General features: G+C 41.7%; 1 protein-coding gene across 9 annotated transcripts in view; it reads right to left on the reverse strand.

Moving 5' to 3' along the window:
- The window catches only part of AK4 (adenylate kinase 4), a 68,868-nt gene that overhangs the window by 43,770 nt on the left and 1,539 nt on the right, over positions 1 to 23,559 (reverse strand). Inside the window, exon 1 of one of the 9 annotated variants that reach the window (XM_025983271.2) lies at positions 23,255 to 23,555. The exons of the other annotated variants lie outside the window; for them this stretch is intronic. The gene's annotated coding sequence lies outside the window, so the exon portion shown is untranslated. Of the gene's footprint in view, positions 1 to 23,254; positions 23,556 to 23,559 lie in introns of those variants that run through there. 9 annotated transcript variants of the gene reach the window in all.

Consider the following 23,559-nt stretch of genomic DNA (forward strand, 5'->3'; position numbering starts at 1 on the left):
ATGAAGAAAATCTTCGTTCTATAAACTGTTTATTGTTGATACCACTTTGATGAATCTCTTTTAGTAAGAAAATAAGCTTTACAGGGATCCCTGGGTGGCGCAGCGGTTTGGCGCCTGCCTTTGGCCCAGGGCGCGATCCTGGAGACCCGGGATCGAATCCCACGTCGGGCTCCCGGTGCATGGAGCCTGCTTCTCCCTCTGTCTGTGTCTCTGCCTCTCTCTCTATCTCTCTGTGACTATCGTAAATAAATAAAAATTAAAAAAAAAAAATTAAAAAAAAAAAAAGAAAATAAGCTTTACAAAAAATCATTGTTAATAGATATCAAAGTCCTTTAAGGCAGAAATTATGGAAGAAAGGCATTTTGGCACTTAGCTCAAATGACTCATTTCAGATGTCCGGTATCCACCCTTCAATTGGCCTTGTTCAAAGCCAGGCTTTCTTTTCCTTCACAAAACAAAAAGACACAGTTTTTAATCACCACACACACACACACACACACACACACACACACTTGTTACTGGTAGTTATGAAGAGTCTGAACCTAGAGCAATGGTCAAGAGCATACACTTTAGAAAGGCTGGCGAGGTTCAAATCCTGGCACTGCCCCGTAGAGGCTTTAAGACTGGTCACATTGTGTGTCTATGCACCACACTCCATGCAGGTCATGGTCTGAACAACCATTACGTGGTTATGTTTCTATCTACATTTCACTCTTCTTTTGTTAAGTGGAGTTGTTAACAAATCCTCCATACCAGATTATAATGCCCTTGAAGCTACAGACTATCTTATAACAATCAATAACACCTTACTTGAGATGAAAAACTAACACATTTTTAAACTCTCCATCCTCCTGGTCTCCAAGGTCCTACAGATTATTAGATGAACTTCCATCTCACTCCACCCTCTACCTTACCTTTTATGTATTATATTGTACAACAATCCTAGTTAACCACAGTCATGACTTCAAGGCATTAAGATTCAGAAAAATCTTTTCAACCACAGTAATTATATGCAGTACTTTAAATGTTATCTTAACTCTTTGCCACTGAGTGCGTAAAATAAATCTCTAAATCAAGTAAAACATTGTTATCTGATTTATCTACATAAATGGACAGTTCATCCTTTTATCAATTGTTCTCACAGTCTATTCAAGCTGATACAGAAAGATCATTACCACAAGATGCATTTGGATCCCAAGCCTGACCTCTTAACAAGAAAGGATCTGTCCCTACAAGTGAATGTTTGCTCCTCCTAAAGCTATCTGACATTCTTAAACACCCACAAAACGTGTATGAGTCAACTCTTACAGATTTCTGAGATTAAGATTCCAAAATATACTCTAACAGACAAAAAGTTTCACATGAAGAACACAAATTATTATCAAAGTAACAGGTATGTACATGAAAGTCACCCCAAGTGAGAAATCATACTAGGCTAGACTGCCAAAAATCTGCTCCTTCTCTTTCAGCTGAATCTTCTTCTGGGTGTCTGTGTCACAAAAATAAGCTATACCCAAAAAGTTTCGTTTTTTATTAATATATTTTCATTGCATAGAGTAAGCACTGTGTGCTCCCTGATTAAAGTTTTTTTTAAAGATTTTATTTATTTATTCATGAGAGACACAGAGAGAGAAAAAGAGGCAGAGAGACACAGGCAGAGGGAGAAGCAGGCTCCATGCAGGGAGCCCGACATGGGACTCGATCCTGGGTCTTAAGGATCACACCCTGGGCTGAAGGCAGCGCTAAACCGCTGAGCCACCCGGGCTGCCCCCGAAAAGTTTCTTGATAAATCACAAGACATTAAGGATTGTAAACTATTTCTAAAGAAGGTAAAAGATAGCTTTATACTTCATTTTATAAAAAATAATGCAAGGGATCCCTGGGTGGCGCAGCGGTTTGGCGCCTGCCTTTGGCCCAGGGCGCGATCCTGGAGACCCGGGATCGAATCCCACGTCGGGCTCCCGGTGCATGGAGCCTGCTTCTCCTTCTGCCTGTGTCTCTGCCTCTCTCTCTCTCTCTCTCTCTCTGTGACTATCATAAATAAATAAAAATTTAAAAAAATAAAATAATAAAATAAAATAAAAAAAATAAAAAATAATGCAAAACTTTGAAACTTATTATAAAGTAAGACTTTATTTGTACTTTATTCCTTTGGACATCATCAGACTAAGACTCCTTGCTCCCATGGGGATCAAGTCATTGACCACATGTCTCTCCTGAGGAACAGTGACTTTACATGGAGGTCTATCTTCAAAGCCTGCCCTTTGCCAGGGTACAATATCTAGCTCATCATGGGGACAATTATTACTGGTATTTTAACCACAGCAAATCGCAGCTAACATTATTTCAATCTGTGATCCATAAAATCAATCATTCCCTAAGTCAAAAGAAGGTTAATAGTAAAAAGATCTTTCTTTTAACCTAGATTTGAACCCAAATTTATATGAAGTACAAATGTGTACCTCTTACCACTAACTGTGAGAATAGAAATGAAAAAGTTGTAACATGGATTTTTTTTTTTTTTGAGGTAAAACTGACATATTAGTTTCAGGAGTACAACACAATAACTTGGTATTTGTAGTTTTTTTTTTTTAAGATTTTATTTATTTATCCATGAGAGACACAGAAAGAGAGAGGCAGAGACACAGGCAGAGGGAGAAGCAGGGAGCCCGACGCAGGACTCGATCCTGGGTCTTCATGCCCTGGGCCGAAGGCGGCACTAAACCGCTGAGCCACCAGGGCTGCCCAGTATTTGTAGATATTACAGAACAATTACCACAATAAGTCTAGTTACCTTCTGTCACCATACACAGTTACAAACTTTTTTTCTCGTGAAAACTTTTAAGATCTATTCTGTTAGCAACTTTCACATACGCAGTACAGCATTATAGTCCTTATCTTGTACATTACAGCTCTGTGACCTACTTGTTTTGTAAGTGGACGTTTGTACCTTTTGACTACATTCACCCATTTTGCACCTCCTCCCCACCCCCACCTCTGGCAACCATCAATCTGTTCCTTTTTATCTATGAGCTCAGGATTGCTTGGTTTTGCCTTTATGTTCCATATATATGAGATCATAGTTTATTTATTCTTGATATCTGCATTTTTATCACGGGACCATATCCGCTTAAACACACAAAATGGCTCCATAATGAAGCAAACAGACAATATGATACAAGGAATTAACCACCAGGCTGAAAATCAGGAGTCTTGGCTTCCAAGTCACTGCCCACAGGACTAAACACATCAATGTACCTGATTTATCATGGCCTCAGGTTTCCTCGCCTGAATGAAGGCACCGGACCCTTCTAGCTGTCATTTCAGAGGTGGAATCTCAATTTCCTTTACCTGGTTTCGTGGCCATGTGTGGGAGCTGGAGGACCAGCTTCCCCAGTAAGCGTCAAACCACACCAGTGTGTTTCAGATCACCAAGATTCCACTGGAGCTGAGGAAATAGACCTAACAGATGCTCTACTCAGGCAGCCACAGCATGGGCCATCACAGGCCTTCTAGATATGAGGACTGCAGTCCCCACCAGACCTCAGGCCTGTACCATCTCTAAATGCTCCATCACACCTCACCTGCAAGACCTCCTAGAAGTAAGGGCCAGTACTTTGTTTGGCCTCTTTGCTCTTTCCTCTCTAGCCAGACTGCATATGTACATTCACTTAGTCTAACTTTGTACCCTGGGTCCAGTGGGTGTGTTTCTGTAACAGCCAAGATTAAAAATATGTATGGACAAAAGCCATGACTTTCGTTAGGAGGGGCTCGCATTACTATGAGAGAAGGTGATCCAATATCTAAGTACAAGGGGAATCCAGCAGATTCTTTCTTTATCCTTAAGTTTTCTGTTCACACCAGCAGATCAATTATTATTTGACACTCCATACTGATTCAAAGAATAAAGTAGTGCAGTAACCTCATTTTAAGAATTTAAATAAATCACGAAAGAAAAAGATATTGGAGTCTTATAAGCCAAAAAATTTTGGATGTCCTACGTCAGGAGAATTTTTTTGGCCCAGAATGGGAACACACGCATTTATAAACATACCATGAACATCTGGCACAGTACCACATGCTGCCTTATATAAGCAGCAGAGGAGAAAAAGCAGATTGGGATGGAAGCAACAGAAGCCGGGCAAGGGAACAAATGGGAAAAGGCAAGTAATTGGAAAAGGTTGCCAATATCATAAATGAGTCTTAGACCTAAAGTGTTTCACCATCTTCTCAAGCTCACGTTCTACAAGTCTGTCCTGGTACCCAGCATACCAGGCAGTTTCAGCCCTGAGTAGGATCACATTCCAGATCTCACGGGCTCTCCGGATCTCCTCTGCCTCCCCTATAACCTTATCACAACTCCATTACTAGGAGTATTCAGGAATCAGGGAGGAATTTCACTTTTAAAGCAACATAAAAAGGAATTCCTTCCTATTGCAAAAGGCCCAGGATGTGGATCTGGCTGTGCCAACCACCTTGTCAACTGCCTCTCCTCCATGCAGGATCTTGGCTGCAGATCAGCATAAGGGAAACTGCTGTTTCCTCCAGTGCCATCTGCTCAAACAGGGTGCATTCCTACTGCTGCCCATGAGTGGCTCTTCCCTCCTTCCCTCTCTCTTCCCCTCTCCTCCACCCTCTACCCTTCCCCCCCTCCCCCCTTCTGTCTCATAGCTTTCTGGCAATGCTCTGGTGGAGACTACAGCAAAGTACCAAAGATGTACCATACTCCCAGCCTCCTAGGGCTGACAGCAGACAGTCCTACGAAGAGAAAGAGGAAGGAAACAACTGATGCTAATATTCTGAGAGGGCTCCCAGTGGGATTATAAGGTTCACAGAATAGGCTGACCCACAATTGTTTAACACCCAGCAAGAAGAATAACAATAATAATACCAAGGAGCAGCTACCACAAAAACAGTATGCAGGTTCTCAACATATTAAAAACAGAATTACCACATAATCCAGCAATTTCATTGCTGGGTATTTATCTAAAGAAAATGAGAACACTAACTTAAAAAAATATCTGCATCCCCATATTCACTGTTGCATTATCTACAATAGCCATAATATGGAAACAATCTAAAGTGTCCAGCAATGGAAGAAGGGATAAAGAAAATATGGTATTAAAAAAAAGAAGAAAATATGGTGTGTGTAATGGAATATTACTCAGCTGTAAAAAGAATGAAATCTTGCCATTTACAACACGCATGGAGCTAGTGAGTACTATGCTAAGTGAAATAAGTCAGTCAGAGAAAGACAAATACCAAATGATTTCAGTTATATGTGGAATTTAAAAGACAAAATAAGCAAAAGGAAAAAAAAGAAGCAAACCAAAACAGAGCAAACTGATAGTTACCAGAGGGGAGGGGGTAAGGGTAGGAGAAGTAGGGGATGGGGATTTAGGAGTGTACTTGTATGGAAGTACTGTTTATCTGAAACCACTGTATGTTAGCTAAGTGGAATCTAAATAAAACCAATGACTAACTAAATAGGAAAATAGTACTAGAAGCAGCGGTCATTGAACACCCATGAAGTGCTAGAATAGTGGTTGCCAAACTTCTGTCAAGATCCCTATTTTGTTTTTTTGAAATTAAAAGACTATTTTGTGTACAAGTGTTTTGTACACAAAGAAGGAAAATATTGTAAATTTTCGGATGCGTGTCAGTTTTATGTCTTTGTATGTATACAACTGCAAGGAGCATACAAGGAGCAATTTCACCTTGGGCCTAGAAACTTAAGTCAACACTATTCCGGCGCACATTTTTAAAAATTAAATATTGGACCAAACTTTAGTCTAATCCCATATATGCATTATCTCATTGAATTCTTACAACGCTAGGAGGTGGTATCATTATTTTTGTTTTGCAGTTGAAGAAATGGAGCCATGAAGTGACTGAGCAACTTCCCGTGGAAGTAGGGTCCTAGAGCCCAGCCCGCACTCAACCCAGGTCCAGTAAGTGCAGCTTCCCACACCCACCTCCAAACTGGGCTTCCATGTCCTCAAGCAATTGGGTCTCTTCCTCCAATTCTTCCCACCCTTGAATCCTTTGTTCCACCATCTACCCTCCCCTTCCAAAGGAGAACACCTCAAGGGCAGGTCTAGTTTAACTGAGTGACTTAAACTAGGCCTCAGGGAGCAAAGGATTCCTTCAAAAGTTTTTAAGTTGAGTAAGTAAATAAAGATGGGATTTTTTTAAAAAGAAAATAAAATGTAGCAAGAAAAAAAAAATCATAAACCCTGACTCTTAGGAGTCTGTCCCAGGTAAAGGGAAACTAAAGTCTTCATAACACTACTCTCTTTATTAGAGCTACTACAGGGGAAATAAGAAACTTTATCTAAAAATTAAATCAGATTTAAAAAAACATATACACTAAGGTTTTAAAGCATCTGTCTGTGCTTTGTTCCAGGTTCTTCGTTCAGGGAAAGCAATTTAATGAGTTTTTAGCTCAACAAAGGTGGGACTAGGATTTATTTTGGGAGTTAATGGTGAAGAGGTAAACTGTCCTGGATAAGAAAGTAACAGGTATTAGAGGATTGAAAACTGGAAGATTAAAAAAATAAAAATAAAAAGAGCAAATTCTACAGAAAGGAAAAGAGCAAGAAGGTAACAAATTAACCCTAAACTAGGGGATGGGTGGGCAGCGCCCTGTCAAGACGTTGTTTTGTGCCTGACTCCAAACATCATGCCCAAAACTTCAATACGACCACCTCCTATTACAGGTCCTTTTGGGAGATGCAAATACAGGTAGTATCCAACAGGGGACAAAGGAACGCAGAAACGGGTGGGCCTCAAGACTGAAAAGCAGAAGTGAAGAAGCCTAGAGAAGAATGACATCTGAGAAAGAGGTAATTAGGGAGTGGCCAGTACTGTAAATGGTAGGATAGAGTGCTGCGTGCTCACCAAGTAGGTGGTGAGGGCCCAGATCTTTCTGATACCAAGGATAATGCTGCGGGGACCAGTCAAGCAGCCCGGACTATTCCCCCACAGGGAGAGAACGCCTGTCCCAGACAGTGCCACACATCATGACTCAACACCAGTAACGGATTTGTGGTTGACAAATCTCTTTAAAAGTCAGTGCAAGCTAGCCCAGAAGCAGAAAAGAAGCAGTGAGGAGGAAGGGAAGAAAGCACTGCATTTCATCCTGCGGCTCCAGAAGTCTTACCTCACCAACTAATCCCAATATGAGCTGGTAATGAAATAGAGAAACTTTAGAGACCTCATGAAAAAATTTGCTCATTTTCCTGCTTCTATTCTTGCTAGGACCTACACCCATTCCCTACGCATGGCTTAGGGTACTGATAATGTATATCCTCCTTGTAAAGGTCAAGGAGTTAACGATTTCTTTGGAATCTTCGGGCACATAGGTAACATCTAAGGGGTGTCAGGAAAGTTCTCCAAGACCACTGACTCCAGACTCCAAGACCGCTCTCTCTCCAGGGCAGAAGTGATATGGAGACCAGTTTCTGGATGCCTGAGAGGGCACATACAGCAGACGTCTGTCCTCAATAAAAACCCCAAGCCTCAAGCAAAGACAAGACTCTTTCTCCCCATTCTGGGTCTCCCAGACACTCTCTCCTTTCCACATCTCCCAGACACTCTGTATCTGCCTCTCTCCATATCTTCAATAAACTCTGCTCTCATTTCCTCTCGGTTTGTGTTTGATTTCCACCCCGCGCACAGCCAAGGACCCTCAGACCCTGCCAGCCTGCATCAGTAAATTACCCAACAGGAAATATTAAACTCTGCCCAGTACACCAGAGATCAGTTTCAGTGTAGGATGGCAAACCCCCACAATTGTCTCTCTTCCAAGTATAAGTTCCTAGACATCTGAGGATGTTTGCCTCATAAATCAAACTGCCAACTAATGTACCGGCCACTCGGTTTCAATCCCCAAGTTTATTCTCAAGTCTCTACATCTTCTGCTACACAGTGCTATTCCAAGCAGCATATACATGAAATTGAATGCTCCACAGACATACTAATTTTAGAACTCACTTTAAAACTTTCCCACTTCATCCACCTGCCAAATGAAAGGAAGACAACAAAGCAGCTGCCACAGCTGTTCTCTAAAAATTAGTACAAAGGTGACATACATTCTTTTCAGACACGACGTTTTCAACTCTTTTTTAAGTGCAAAGCCAGAAGGTACCTGGAGTCTCTAAAAATGATAACTTCGCAGTAGAGCCACTTCACCACAGCAAGGCAGCAATGCCTGGCAACAGCCAACAAAATAATGTTATGTTTTAAACTCATTCCACTTCAAGTGTATCATTGGATTCCACTTCTTTGCAATCTCAAAACAAAATGATAAGATCTTCAGGTAAATTTAAACCTAATTAAAGCCAATGTTAACTGCTATGCTGATTGTTTATTTAGCTCCATATATTTTATCCAAAATATCAACAGGATCCAGCTTATATGACCTTTTAAGAACAACTACCTCTACTTTGTGTAGAGAGCAACACTGGATAAATCTGTATCAAAAGGAAGGAAGGAAGGAAGGAAGGAAGGAAGGAAGGAAGGAAGGAAGGAAGGAAGGAAAGAAGGAAGGAAGGAAGGGCAAGCAAGCGGGCACTTTAACAGGGATCATGTCCTAACAGACAGCTGCCTTGCCTTGTGTAACACTTCAACTGTCAAAGAACAGAGGTTTAAAAATTGATCCTGCAAATTTTTTTTTTTTGCCTTTCAAGGGCCAGTAACTATGAAACAGATTTCCAAAACATGTTTATAATCAGGTCTATATAACCAAAAGCAAACTAGAGCAGAACCAGAACTACAAAAAGATTCTATCATCTTAATTTAACTTCCAGAAACACCACTTCCCACCCTGCAATGGGCTCCTGGCCTCTGCCACTTAGAACATCTCACGCCGAGTAACAGTAGTTCCAGTTATGGCTCAGCCAACCATCTGTGGCTGTCTTTCACAATCCTGGCCATTAAGGAAATGCAATGTTTCAGTGCTATTTGGTTTGGCTAGATTCCTCTAGACATAAGCTAAGTGCACGCATTTTTTATTCTCCAGGGTTTGAGCTCCAGCAGTGTTTGTAACATGACATTCAAAACCTAAAATTGACCTTGACTAGGAGATTTGGACTGGCATTCTGAGACAACCTAACAGAACTATCTAAGCCAAAAACAAAACAAAACAAAACAAAAACAAAAAAACCCTTCTACAAGGCTCTTAAATGCATTTCCTCTACAAAACTAACATCACCACAATCCACTACTAACAACAAATGTCACACACTGGCTGATCAGATGGGTGAGGCACTCACCTTGATGAAAAAATTGAAGTGGGCAACAAAAAACCAAACTCCAGTAATCAAGATAACTAATATTTGAGTGCCATTCATATTTTAAAGTCTCAAAATTAGTGCAAAAAAATCTACAATGAAAAAAAAAACTGCGATGAAAATCGATCCAAGCCTCCATTTATACAACTCACTGTCACCCATCTCAGTCCTGCCTCTCAATCTGTCAGGTCTGTTCTTTATTTAAAATTTTTGAATTTTGTTCATTTTATTGCATTAAACTACCACATCTCTTACTTATTGAGTTTTTTGGGCACCCCCTTAAATTTTTCACTCGAGGACAGTGGTTCACTCACTTCACCATAGCCTCAGCCCGGCCAACACATATTAACTTAATATTCATGGGGAAATCTCCTGTGAGGTAGCCCCCACCATTACTCTCATTTGTAAGTGAGTAGACATAAAAAGGCTAGCTACTTTGCCCAAGATTGTGGAGCAAGGGTCGCCAAGTCAGATTCCCAAACCCAGCTATATAGCTCAGAGTCCACACTTAAAGACAAACATCCCACCTCTCAGAAATTGGCATCACAAAAGCATTCGGCATAAAATCATATAGTCCTGGATTTTAGGAAATAAATAATATGTGAAAACTATTCAAATAAACTATAATTAATGACAACCTGGGCAAATTTAGTAGTGATTTGCTCATCACTGATCAGTGTCCTGCAAAATTTAGGCTAAGTGTTCATTCCCCCAAACTCCTGGAATTTTTCTTTAAGCCATCCTAATCCTCAGAAAGAACCAAGGGAGAAGACAGGTCTGACCCCTCACCCAAAGGACAGGACTACAGATTTGAGTAGCCTAGAGTAACTAATGTCTGTGCTGAAGTTTGGAGATACTCTCACATACTGTCTGCTTTACAAGGCTAATTGAGCTACAGTGCACATCACAGGACAATGTTCAGAAATACTCCCTAATAATGTGTTCATTTAGCAAGAGAGTAGAATTTAGAAGTGAAGTCAGGACAGCTACTGTGGTCCCACAAAAATATGGTCCCACCATATTTAGCCTGTTGTTAGTGATGGTGGCCATCACAGTTTAAAAGGGTCATAATGAAACGAGGCTGAAAAGAATCTAGAAAAGTTAAGGAAAGAATGGTTGAGAGAGCCAGGGGCTATTCTTTTGGGGTGGTGAAAAAGACAACTTAAGTCAGGCAAGTGGTGCCTAGCAACTATTTTCAATTATCTTCAGAGTTAGTGGATTTAATTTGTGTGACACCAAAAGACTGAAGTTGGACAAGTGGACAACAGTCTATGGATGACAGTTTCAAGGACTGGCTTTCATCTCAGTATAAAGAAAAAAATCTTCCAACAATTAGACCTGTCCAGCATTGAAAAAGCCTGCCTCCAGAGGAGGTGAGTTGGCTGGCAGCTGCTATAGAAGGGACCCAACATAGATGGCCACTTGGACAAAAGGACTCAAATCCCTCCCAACTCTAAGACATTAAGAAATGGAACAAATAACTAAACTTAACACATTTATTGCTATGCATGGTGCTTAGTTCCTAAAAACTCTAAAAACTAAAACAAAACTATGAGCTCAACAAGAAGGATGTCTTGCACTTTCATTGTATTTCAAGCTAGATTCTTGATTTTTTTTTTAAAACCAAGCCACTGAAATAACACACATTAACAATCAATCTCCCTCATGGAAAAACTAAATTGTGTCCTGAGACAGTATTTATAGTTACTGTTTAAGAAAATTAGGAAGCGGGCAGCCCCGGTGGCACAGCGGTTTAGCGCCGCCTGCAGCCCAGGGCATGATCCTGGAGTCCCGGGATGGAGTCCCGCGGTCAGGCTCCCTGCATGGATCCTGCCTATGTCTTTGCTTCTCTCTGTGTCTCGAACAAATGAATGAATGAATGATAAATCAATCAATCAATCAATCTTTAAAAAAGAAAAGAAAACTTCCACCTGGAACTTCCTGCGGGTATGTTAAACTTGTCATTATCCCCAATCCTTGATTGCCCTCCTTCAGTTACATGGAGCCACTTTTCCCCACAATCACTGACGCTCAACCCTTTGAAGGGTGGCATCTGGCTCTGCCCTCTCTACCATTCCCACATACAATCAATCCTATTAGGTGCTATCACTACCTCAGCCTCTCCCAAATCCCCTTGTTTCCCATTACTTTTACCCTATACCAGACCTATATTGTTGTGATGCCATCTTAGCTATGCTCCACTTTCTCTCCACAATCCACACCAGACTTCGCTATGAAAAACAACAATCATGCCACTAAAGAAGTGTGAGAAAGGCATTGACTCCCCACCACCTTCCTAGTTATAAACTCAATCTGGAATCACATGTAAGCCCCAAAGGACAATTCCAATTTCCATGCCTATGTAATTTTTCCACCTCTATGTTTCAATCAAAATACCCTTAATTTTAATCACCTCCTCTCAGTTATGATCCCTCCAATAGAAACACCCTACTCTCACTTTTACCTGCCAGTATGTTACCCATCCTTCCTTCAAGGCTCCGTTCTAATGCCATCTCTCCCACAACTTTTGGATGAACAAGTCAGTGAATCAAACTCTTAAGCACTAACTGTATGTTAGACTTTGGAAATACAGAAATACAAAAAGAACTCAGTAAGTTTATACTAATAACTTCAATGTTCAAAAAAAAAAATCACTATCACTCAGTATAACCTACCTTAAACAATTAATTGGGTGTATGTTTTATCTTATCAATTCTTTAAAGGTGGAGACCACTTCTTATTCCTATTAACAGGATGCTATTAGAATATAACGTACTTACTGATGTTAAAACATTCAAACTGGGGAATCCTGGATGGTGCCTGCCTTTGGCCCAGGGCATGATCCTGGAGCCCCAGGATCAAGTCCCACATCGGGCTCCCTGCATGGGGCCTGCTTCTCCCTCTGCCTGTGTCTCTGCTCCCCCCCCCCCCCCGCCCCCGTCTCTCATGAATAAATAAATAAAATCTTAAAAAAAAAAAACATTTGAACTGTCCTCCCTACTTTCACTCAAGAACCTTCCAACCCAGTTTCCAAATAGCCTGAGTGATCTATGTAAATGTGACCCGGACTGTCAGTCCCATATTTAAAAACATGGGCTTTACTTTGGATTAGGCAATGACACCAAAAACCCTAAGCAACAAAGGAAACAATAACAACAAACAAAAAACCCAGAATTTGACTTCATCAAATTTAAAAACTGTATGCTTCTAAAGACAGCATCGAGAACAGTAAAAAAGACAGCCCAGAGAATGGAAGAAAATATTTGCAAATCATATATCTAATTAAGGGAACTGTATCCAGAACCCAGAACATATAAAGAACTCAACCAATGAAAGAACAAATGAGCCCATCTGAAAATGGGCAAAAGATCTGAACATTCTCCAAAGAAGATCTATAAATGGTCAATAGCTCCTGAAAAGATGTTCAACATCATTAGTCCTCAGGGAAATGTAAATCAAAATCACAGAGATACCACTTCACATCCACCAGAGTGGTAAAAATCAAAGACATACTATAACAAGTGTTGGATGGGATGCCTGGGTGGCTCAGCAGTTTAGGGTCGCCTTCAGCTCAGGGCGTGAGCCTGAGGTCCCGGAATCGAGTCCCGCATCAAGTCCCGCATTGGGCTCCCTGCATGGACCCTGCTTCTCCCTCTGCTTATGTCTCTGCCTCTGTCTCTGTGTCTCTTGTGGATAAGTAAATAAAATCTTCAAAATAAATAAATAAATAAATAACAAGTACTGGCAAGAATATAAAAACATTGGAACCCTCATTCATTGTAGGTGGGAATAAAATGGTTGAGCTGCTTTGGAAAACAGCTGGCAGTTCCTCAAGATGTTACCATATGATTCAGCAACTCCACTACTACATACCTGAGATGAAAACATCTTGCATACAAGGACTTGTAAAAATAATGTCCGTAGCAGGAAACAACCCAAGTGTCCGTTAACTAATGAATGAAGAAACGAAACATGGTATATCCATACAATAGGATATTATCTGGTGATAAAACGGAATGAAGTAGTGATACATAACTACATACTTGAACACAGTTGAACCTCAAAACAACATGCTTAGTGAAAGAAGCCAGATACAAAGTCACATCTTATATGAGTCTATTTACATGAAATATCCAGAGAAGGCAAATCCATACAAAGAGAAAGCAAATTAGTGACTACCAGGGATTGGCGGGAGAGGAAAATGGGTTTCTTTCTGGGGTAATGAAAATGTTCTCAAATTAGTGCTGATGTGATGGTTGCAGGATTCTGTAGGTATACTAAAAACCACTGGTTTATATGGTTTATAAAGATAAATGTTCTGGTATACAAGTTATCTCTCAGTAGAGCTGTTATACATAAAACTAATAACAATAACAAAACCCCAATCACTTCTAATCCAGTTGCCCTATTAGTCCAAACTCAAGGCCCTATGCTACCTTTTGCAGCCTCCCTTCTAGTATGTCTCCTCCTCACAGTGTTCCAGAAACACCAGCCTCCTTTCCTCCCTGAGAAAAGCTCACGCCTACATGAGGGTCTCTCCACTTGCCTTCCTCACATACCTGGCTCCTACCTTCACTAGAGGCTCAGCTTAAACATCATCTCCCCAGAGGCCTCCTGCGACTTCACAGGCTAAAGTGGTCTTCCTCCCAGTCACTCTCCATTATGGCACTAATCATATTCTTTGGTACTACTTATATAGGATATAAGGCGTAAGGCATAAGATGTATACAAGGTTACTCTGATTATTTTTCCCTTGTCTATAGCACATTTCCCCTCCTGCCATAATGGACTATCAAAACATTTGTTGAACATGTGGACGTGAAGGAATTTGCCATTTGGGTGCTGAGAGACTAGTTACAAAATAGATCACCCAACAGGGAGCCTATAATGAATGCCATATTAGGGGTACAGATGGTTATAAGAGAAATTTCAGGGAAGAAAATTATGTATAGCTGCAAGAGCTGTGGAAAATCTTCATGGAAGTGATGAGATTGAAAATAGATTAAGAAAATTGTGAAAGGCATTCCAGGAGAAAGGTGCACCTGAACAATGCCCTCCTACCTTGTCCATGATCTCAACACTTCACCCACACACACATCCCACCATGACTCATGGGAACATAATGTGAAACCTAGAACTTGAACCCAAGTCGGTAGCCTCAAGGGTACCTCAAGGGTACCTCTCCGCACGCCTCCTCAAACCTAACGCAGGCATAGAAACATCTGCCAAATGACTAACAGCAGGTTCAGGTATTATTCCAGAAGTCTTATCATTACAATGAAAGGCAATTTCTACCTCCTCACAATTGCGTCAAATTTCTATTTTAGCCTTTTTGGTCTTTTTGGGGGAAAGAGGAAGTCAGTGTTTCCTTATTTAGATTTTAAATAAAAGTGTTTTAGGAACAGAGCAACAGCAAACCACATACCTCTAGCCTACCCTTAAAGAACCTGCCGAATCTCAGTGTATTTGTGGACAGCAGAGCTGCAATCCGCCACTCCAGCGTGCTGTTTGTAAAACAGGAAGGGGATTATCACTGGGTCCCAGAGCACCTGCATGGTAGCAGGACTCCTACCTATGGAGTTCCAACTTTGAATACTAGTTTCTCTAACTAGCTATTTTGACCTAAGGCAAGTAACTCAACCTCTCCGAGGCCACTTCTTCATTTGTAAAATGATGGAGTAACAACTGCTCTGCAGATCTGTATGTAAACTAGAGGATAATACACATACATCAGCCAGTGCAGGGCCTAGCACATGCTTGACCCACTGCAAGTGTTAGTTACAATGACCAAGTCACAAAGTCACAGGCTGCTGGCCAAGAAGAAAGTGCTGAAAAACAGAAAATAATTGATTTCTAGCCTCTTGGGAATGTGATGAGCAGGAGTGACTTTGCATTATTTCAATACTATCAGCCTCTCTGGCTAAATAAGGGATGCTTGCTGTCAGGCCTGTCGTTTATAACTAGTACAAGAACTCTTGGAACTTGGGACATGAGACTGTTAAACTATAACATCAGTCATCTAATTGCACTTCATGAAACTGTAAAAATGAGACCTTTTGTACCATGTCTTAAAGGCCAACTTGAGAACTAAACATTAAAGTGAGGGGGCTGGGGGAAGCACTAATTTAAAGCCTCTACTACCTGCTTGAGCTTTTTTTTTTTTTAAGATTTTATTTATTCATGAGAGACACACACAGAGAGAGAGGCAGAGACATAGGCAGAGGGAGAAGCAAACTCCCCACAGAGCAGGGAGCCTGATGTGGGACTCAACCACTGAGCCACCCAGGCGTCCCCTGCTTGAGCTTTAAAAAACAATCCAGTTTGCTAAAAGACAATACATGGTCGAACTATCTGATCCATTGTAAAAGAACACTAAGTAAAACAATTTCCAAGTCCCTGAATCTTCTTACAACTTGGATTACACAGAGTGCTAAAAAGCACACTAGCCTAATGTAATACCATTTAAGGACTCACTTGGTAGACTTTAAAGGAACTAGGCAATTCGATATGTCCCCTATAATGGGTGGATTTGTAGCTAATAATCTGGTACCTAATTTACTAGTTTCATGACCAGGTGCTGTCACTTGAGTTCTAGGAAGTTTGAAACAAAAGTTTAAAAGCTTCATAAATTACGATGTAGCTATGTATGTGTATCTTAAAGTAAGCCCACGTAATGAAAGCTGGAAAAGGTAATATGGAGCAGGTATAATAATCCTTTCCATTGACAGTCTAATAAGAGGTGAATAAAGACTAAATGATAACATACAAGATGTGATCAAGCCACAAAAAACAATAATCTCTTGTGGACCACAAACAAGCTCTAAAAAGAGTTCAGTTATGTGGTGGCAACGACCATCACATCTCTTCACCTGGTAGCTGCACTTATCTGTCAAAATTCAGCTCAGCAATCATCTCTAGAAAGCCTGGCCTAATCCCACCACCTTCTCAATGCTGGGTCAGCCACATTTCTCTATGTGCTATGGGACCTACACGTGCACACAGCTCGGCCTCCATTACTTTATCCTTGTTTGCCCTCATCTACCTATAAATTCAGAAGCTTCTGCAGAAAACAGACCTTGTCTCACTTCTTTGTATCCCACAAGCCAACACTACTCGGCACTGACATTTGTTGAAAGACCTATTTACTAGACTTTCAGGGAAGCATGCTTGTATACCAAAAACACTGTGACTAACCTAAATTCCAACAACAGAAGACTAGTTAAATCAGCAGTTCTCCAAGTGTGGTCCAAGGATCCCAAAGGTCCATGAATACCTTTGCAGGGGTCTAGCAGTTCCCTCCTTCTCTAACTACACATCTATGTGAAGCCAAAATAACATAGTACACAAAACTGAATTAAGAAGCAGATATAAGAATCCAGCTTTTGAAGTGCCTGAGTGGCTCAAATCAGTTGAGCAACTGACTCTAGGTTTCAGCTCAGGTCATGATCTCAGGGTTGTGAGATTGAGTGCCACCTGGGATTCTCACTCAGCAAGGAGTTTGCTTGAGATTCTCTCCCTCTGCCTTCTGCCACTCCCCCGTGCTTCCTGTGTCCAGGGGTGCATGCATACTCCTTCTCTCAAAATACATAAAGAAATAAATCTTTTTTAAAAAAGACTTTATTTATTTATTCACGAGAGACATAGAGAAGCAGGCTCCTTGCAGGGAGCCCAATGCGGGACTCGATCCTAGGACCCCAGGATCACAACCTGATCCTGAGGTCATGAGTGAGTGGCTGAGTGAGCCAAAAGCAGACACTCAACCACTGAGCCACCCAGGCACCCCTAAATTTGTACATTTTTTAAAAAGAGGCTACTGCTATGTCTATTTATACTATATATATGTATGCAAATTCTCTGGATGAACATCAAAGAAAAGTTAACTAGTAGGTATCCCTGTAGAAAGTAACTGGGGAACCATGTGTCAAAGAGGGGAAGAGACTTTCCACACCATGCCTAGTGTATTAATTTGAAAATTCTACCCTCAGGGCACCTCAGTCAGTTAAGCATCCAACTCTATTTCGGCTCAGGTATGATCTCAGAGTACTGGGATCCAGTCCCTGCATTGGGCTCAACATTCTGCGGGGACTCTGCTTGAAGATTCTCTCCCTCTCCCTCTACTCCTCTGCACTTGCGTGTCCATATTCTCTCTCAAATAAATTAAAAAAAAAAAAAGTTTTATCATTTGCATGTATTACCTTCTTGAAAATCAAAAACAGGATAAAAATTAAATTGAACTAGCACAGGTACATTAAGCTCACATTAAAGACCAGACTAACAGCACTGGAAAATATTACATAATATATTGTGAAAGTAAAGCAAGCAGTTTTCAAAACAGAAATATACAGTGGGCCTTTTTTTTTTTTTTTTTTTTTTTTTTTTTGAGAGGGAGAAGGAGAGACAGAGGGAGAGGTAAAGAGAATCTTTTTTTTTTTTTTTTATTAAATGCAATTTATTGATTTCAGAAAGAGCAAAAGAGAGCATGATGGGTATGTGTGTGTGTGTGTGTGTGTGTGTGTGTGCATGGAGCAGGCTCCCTGCTGACCAGGGAGCCCAATTCGTGGCTCGCTCAATCCCATGACCCTGGGATCATGACCTCAGCCAAAGGCAGATTCTTAACCAACTGAGCCACCTAGGTGCCCAGGAAGAGAGAGTCTTAAGTAGGCTTCACTCCCAATGCAGAGTCCAAAGCAGGGCTCGATCTCACAATCCTGAGATCATGACCTGAGCCAAATCAAGAGTCAGGCACTTAACCGACTGAGCCACCCAAGTACACCATACATAGTATGGTCTTGAAAATCAGTCTAGAAGAATATACTGTATATAAAGGTATTAACGGTATTTTTTCTTTCCAGTTAGTGGGATTACAAATGGTTGTCTTATTTATTTTTCTTGGTTTTCTAAACTTTTGAAAACGTATACATACTATCTTTATAATCAGAAAAACAAGGAGAGAGTTTAAATACATATGTATCAATTTATGCATATCTATGTCTATACTTAAATATTTGGTAAGCAAAAAAGTACATGAATAAATTAGAATCTATTACCTACTTTTATAGAAGACCTTGACTGGATATTTGTAAGCTAGGTTTAAAAAAATTCCCTTCCTGGGATGCTTGGGCGGCTTAGCGGTTTGGTGCCTGCCTTCAGCCCAGGGTGTGATCCTGGAGTCCTGGGATGGAGTCCCATGTCGGGCTCCCTGCATGGAGCCTGCTTCTGCCTGTGTCTCTGCCTTTCTCTCTCTCTGGGTCTCTCATGAATAAATAAATAAAATCTTTAAAAAAAAAAAAAATTCCCTTCCTCTATAGTTTAAAAACAGAAGAAGAAGAAGAAGGAAGGAAGGAAGAAGAAGGAAGGAAGGAAGAAGAAGGAAGGAAGAAAGAAGGAGGAAGGAAGAAAGAAGGAGGAAGGAAGAAAGAAGGAGGAAGGAAGAAAGAAGGAGGAAGGAAGAAAGAAGGAGGAAGGAAGAAAGAAGGAGGAAGGAAGAAAGAAGGAGGAAGGAAGAAAGAAGGAGGAAGGAAGAAAGAAGGAGGAAGGAAGAAAGAAGGAGGAAGGAAGAAAGAAGGAGGAAGGAAGAAAGAAGGAGGAAGGAAGAAAGAAGGAGGAAGGAAGAAAGAAGGAGGAAGGAAGAAAGAAGGAGGAAGGAAGAAAGAAGGAGGAAGGAAGAAAGAAGAAAGAAAGAAGAAAGAAAGAAGAAAGAAAGAAGAAAGAAAGAAGAAAGAAAGAAGAAAGAAAGAAGAAAGAAAGAAGAAAGAAAGAAGAGAAAGAAAGAAGAAAGAAAGAAGAAAGAAAGAAGAAAGAAAGAAGAAAGAAAGAAGAAAGAAAGAAGAAAGAAAGAAGAAAGAAAGAAGAAAGAAAGAAGAAAGAAAGAAGAAAGAAAGAAGAAAGAAAGAAGAAAGAAAGAAGAAAGAAAGAAGAAAGAAAGAAGAAAGAAAGAAGAAAGAAAGAAGAAAGAAAGAAGAAAGAAAGAAGAAAGAAAGAAGAAAGAAAGAAGAAAGAAAGAAGAAGGAAGAAGAAGGAAGAAGGAAGAAGAAGAAGAAGAAGAAGAAAAACTACTCTGGTCCAGTCATTTTATTTCTAATAACCTATGCCAAGGAAAGTATATTTGCTCAATGATTTACATACAGTGACATTTATAAGAGAATTACAAAGCTGCAAGTAACCCAAATATTTCATACCGGATTGGTCAGGTATATTCCTGTTCAACCCTAAGCCACATTCATCCAAGGTGCTCAGGCCAAAATCCTAGGACTGATTGTGAGCTGCTTTCTCTCCATCACCCCTCACAACCAACTCATTCTGTCCAGTTGGCTTGGCCTTCATATGCATCCTAAAGCCCTTCATTTCTTTCTGCCTTCACCACTACTGCCTAACCCAAGCCAAGGTCCACTCTCCTCATCTATACTGGTCTTACTGGCACTGCTCTTGCTTAACTGGAGTCAATTCACACCACATCCCAAAGGTTAACTTTTAGAAAGTAAATCCATTCATGTCAGTATCCTATTTAAAACCTTGTAATAGCTTTCAAGTGCCCTTAGGATAAAATTCAATTCATATTTTCCAAATTGTGTACAAGACAGGACTCCAATCCAGGCTAGAAAAAGCTCCTTTCAAAAACTGGGGGCACCAGTGTGGCTCAATCAGCTAAGCATCTGCCTTAGCTCTGGTCATGATGGGGGGTGGGGGGCTCTGCTCAGCGGAGAGCCTACTTCTCCTTCCCTGCTCATGCTCTCTCTATCTGTCTTCTCTCTTATATATATAAACAAAATCTTAAAAAAAAAATAAAATGACCACACTGGAAGAATGCTCAGATTCAGCTGTGCATGTGGGCAAAGACATAGTGTCAGGGGACACCCTATTCAAATCACAAATATTTCTCTTTCAATACCCATGAAAACCCTCAAAGAAACCAGAAAAAAATAAGACTTTGTAGAGTGGATCTGTGGAATGGAGAAATAATCCAACCTGGTGAGACACCCTTGACCAGGGCTATACCCCAAGTCTTACCAAGCTGGGGGGGGGGGGGGGAAGAGAGAGAGAACACAGCATACTCTAGAAATCCTATAATAAGCCAAGACACTCTATGATCTACACAAAGGTTAAATAGTTGTTTTAGATACCTTGTTCAACTCTATCAAGTCTCTCAAATACAACCTCTCTATTCTCCAATGCTCAGAAGTTTTCACTCTTACATAAGATAAGACATACATTTATACTTAATGAATACAAACACAAAAAACAAAAAACAACTGAGCCCTCTGAACTAGGTCATCTTTTCAGAGAAAAGAGGCTCAGGCCATAGTCTAATTTGAAATGCTGGTCCCATCTGCAAACCCCACAAGAGCTGCAGTTAGTATTAATTAAGAGCAGAAACAAGTTTGTTCTTGAACATCATTTCTCCCAAACAAATCCAGGATGCTTCCAAATGGAAATCTGCCAATTTTCCTGTAGTTGAGATAGTAGATCCAGTACAGAAGAATGTGATTTTTTTTTTTTTAATGCCACTATCTGTCCAACCCTTATAGCAGGATTCTCACATCCTTTCAGAGGGAGGTTTCAGTCACCATCACTCAACAAAAGATAAAAACAGTTCTAACAGGACTCACTTAAGTGCCACCCATGCATGTGTGTGCATAAGCTTATACATATGTGTGCGTGCACACGCACAGAAAAGTTCATATTCCTTATGACAGAGTGTAGGACCCACCTCCTGGCAATCTATGAGAACTCCCCCTTCTATTTACTCATGCAATGTACTAAGGAAAACCAAAGAGAACCAACGATTTGGATGTGGGTTTTCAAATAAAGTGATTAAGTCTCAGTCTGTGCTGCTCAAGGCCAACGGGTGACAGCTATCAGGAGGCTAATCTCAGGTCCACAGTAAATGCAGACTTTTACTTTAAATCAAAGCTAATTACACAGAATGGACTCAACTGCTGGCAGCTGTCTTCTGGATAGAAGACAGAATTTGTGACTGACGCCTTCAACACAGACTTGCTGAACTCTTTTTATGCATTAAGTACTTTGCCATCCATATTCCTGACCTTGAAGTCTTCAGTGGGAATTGGACCACGGTGAAGGCAGGAGAGACAACAAGGGGCACATGGTTATCTTGAATATCGCTACAGCCCCCAGTACCTTGAACAGTCTGACATACAGCAGGTGCTCGGTAAATATCTACTGGATGAATCAGACAGACATTTGCTGTCCCGCATGATTAACTGTATGTGATAGCAGCAACAGAACCAACAAGCTATGTGAGCTACGCCAGGGCCAGTGAGGGTAAACTTCCTAGAAGCAGTGAGTAAGTAGCCCTTCCCTGGATGAGCAGCTTTTCAGCAGGCAATGGCTGCAGGAAGGCCATGTGGACAGGAGCATGCTGGAATCAAGGCTGGAGCAGATGGCTTGAGGTACTTTCCAACTCAAATTGCCATCAACCTTCTATTTCCTGGGGTTTTATTGTGCTTCATCATCTCCTTCAAACTTGCAACTTTAATAAATAGGTATATACAGAGGAGCGGTTGTGTTTCTCTACCAGAAAATTAGCTAAAGGCAAACAGCAGGTAACAGAAAAATACATACTGTTTACCAAGCAATGAACCTGTAAGACTCTTAGAACCTTCTGCAAGAAAAATCATCTAAGAACACCCTCCAAGTCCACCAGAAACAAGCCACTTTGAAAACAAATTGCTGCCCTCCACTTTCCTTGTCTTTCGCTGATCAAGCTTTTAAATTGGCTTATGCAAAAACTGCTTGGTTCCCAAGAGAAAAAGAAAATCTAAACATTTCACAACCGTAAACAGTAAAGTCTTACTTACAACAGTAAAGTCTTACTGCAGGGAGAAATTCTGGGAGAGCATGAAGGCATGTGAAAGAGAAGAGAAACTAAAACCCAAAAACCAAGGAAAATTAAAATGAAAAAAAAAAATTAAGAATAAGGGAAAACAGCAACTGGAAAGTTTTCTACACCTCTAAGAAAGTTCAGAAGTAAGCCACTTCCCTTCACATTCTCTTTAAAAAATGGAAGGGCCCCTAATCCAGTCTGGGATGGACAAGGTGAAGTCCTTCACGCCAGAAGTAAAGCAGTCCCCAAGTCAGGTATAGTAGAGAATGCTAAGAAATTGGCTCGAAGCCACTGCCCAGTTTCCTCCCCTCACCCAGCCTCTGGCTCCCTGCGGCAGAGAAGCCAGGAGCCAATCACAAAACCCTCCGGCTGAGAGCCAGCCTTCCCTCTCCCACCGCTCTTCCTCCAAACTGCATTCCAAAACAAAAAGAATAAAATGCATTTAAATGCAGCGTTAAAGTTAAAATACACCCAACAGAGGCTAAGAAAGCCGGGGTGTGCAACCTGGTACACAGAACTCTGGGGATGGGGGGGATGGGAGGCCGGGCCTTTTTGCGAATCAAAATAAAATCTGGTTTTGCAATAACTGAAGAGATAATGAATAAAACTCTGCCTTTGAGTTATTTCTTAATTCCTCGCTTTGAGGCTGTTTTCCAGCACCATCCTCCGCCCCACCTCTTCAAACTAATCTGTGCTTGTGTGATGAGGCTCTCTGGATAACTGGCCCACAGATGGGCAATAGCCACCACGGACGCCGCTGAGGCCGGGAGCGAAGGTAAAGCACACCGTCTGCAACCAACAAGTTTTCATAAAGCAGTTGCCAACTGTGAGCATGTGCATCCCAGAGGGTTACGCACCAGCGGCGCAAAGGCCACCTCGGGCCTCTCCGTGCCAAGTCATCAGCAGCCGGGGCGGACGCGCGGTGGCAGGAGAGGGGTGAGGGGCCCCCTGGACATCCCCACCCTGAGCACGCCGGCCAAGGGAGGCATCCTCAAGAGGCCATTTCCAGGGGGAGCTGGATTGAAGTGTAGTTATCGGACCGAGTCTCCCGCTACGTAGTCTCCTAACGGCCAGGCCCGGGCCTGGGAAGGAGGGAGGGCTGCTGGGGAGAGTTTACCTTAGAAGGCGGCCGCGGACAGACAGGCCTTTGGCAGCCAGCGGGGCTGGGCGCGGAGGCCCCGGGCGGTGCGGAGGGCGCCCCGCGGCGCCACAGGTTCCCCGGCGCGCGGCGGGACCCGACTCCCACAGGTGGGCGACGCGCGGGGGGGCCCCGGGGCTCCGGGGGCGCGGGGGCGCGGGGACGTGTGGGCGGGGAGGGGAAAGCTCGGCGTTTTCGGCTACACCCTCCACTGGCTGGCCACCGGCTTTCCCCCAGCGCCGGAGGAGCCGCGAGCACCTCCCAGCCGCCTCCGGGAGAGCCGC

The sequence above is a fragment of the Vulpes vulpes genome, chromosome 12, assembly GCF_048418805.1.
Source record: "Vulpes vulpes isolate BD-2025 chromosome 12, VulVul3, whole genome shotgun sequence".
NCBI classification, from domain to species: Eukaryota; Metazoa; Chordata; class Mammalia; order Carnivora; family Canidae; genus Vulpes; species Vulpes vulpes.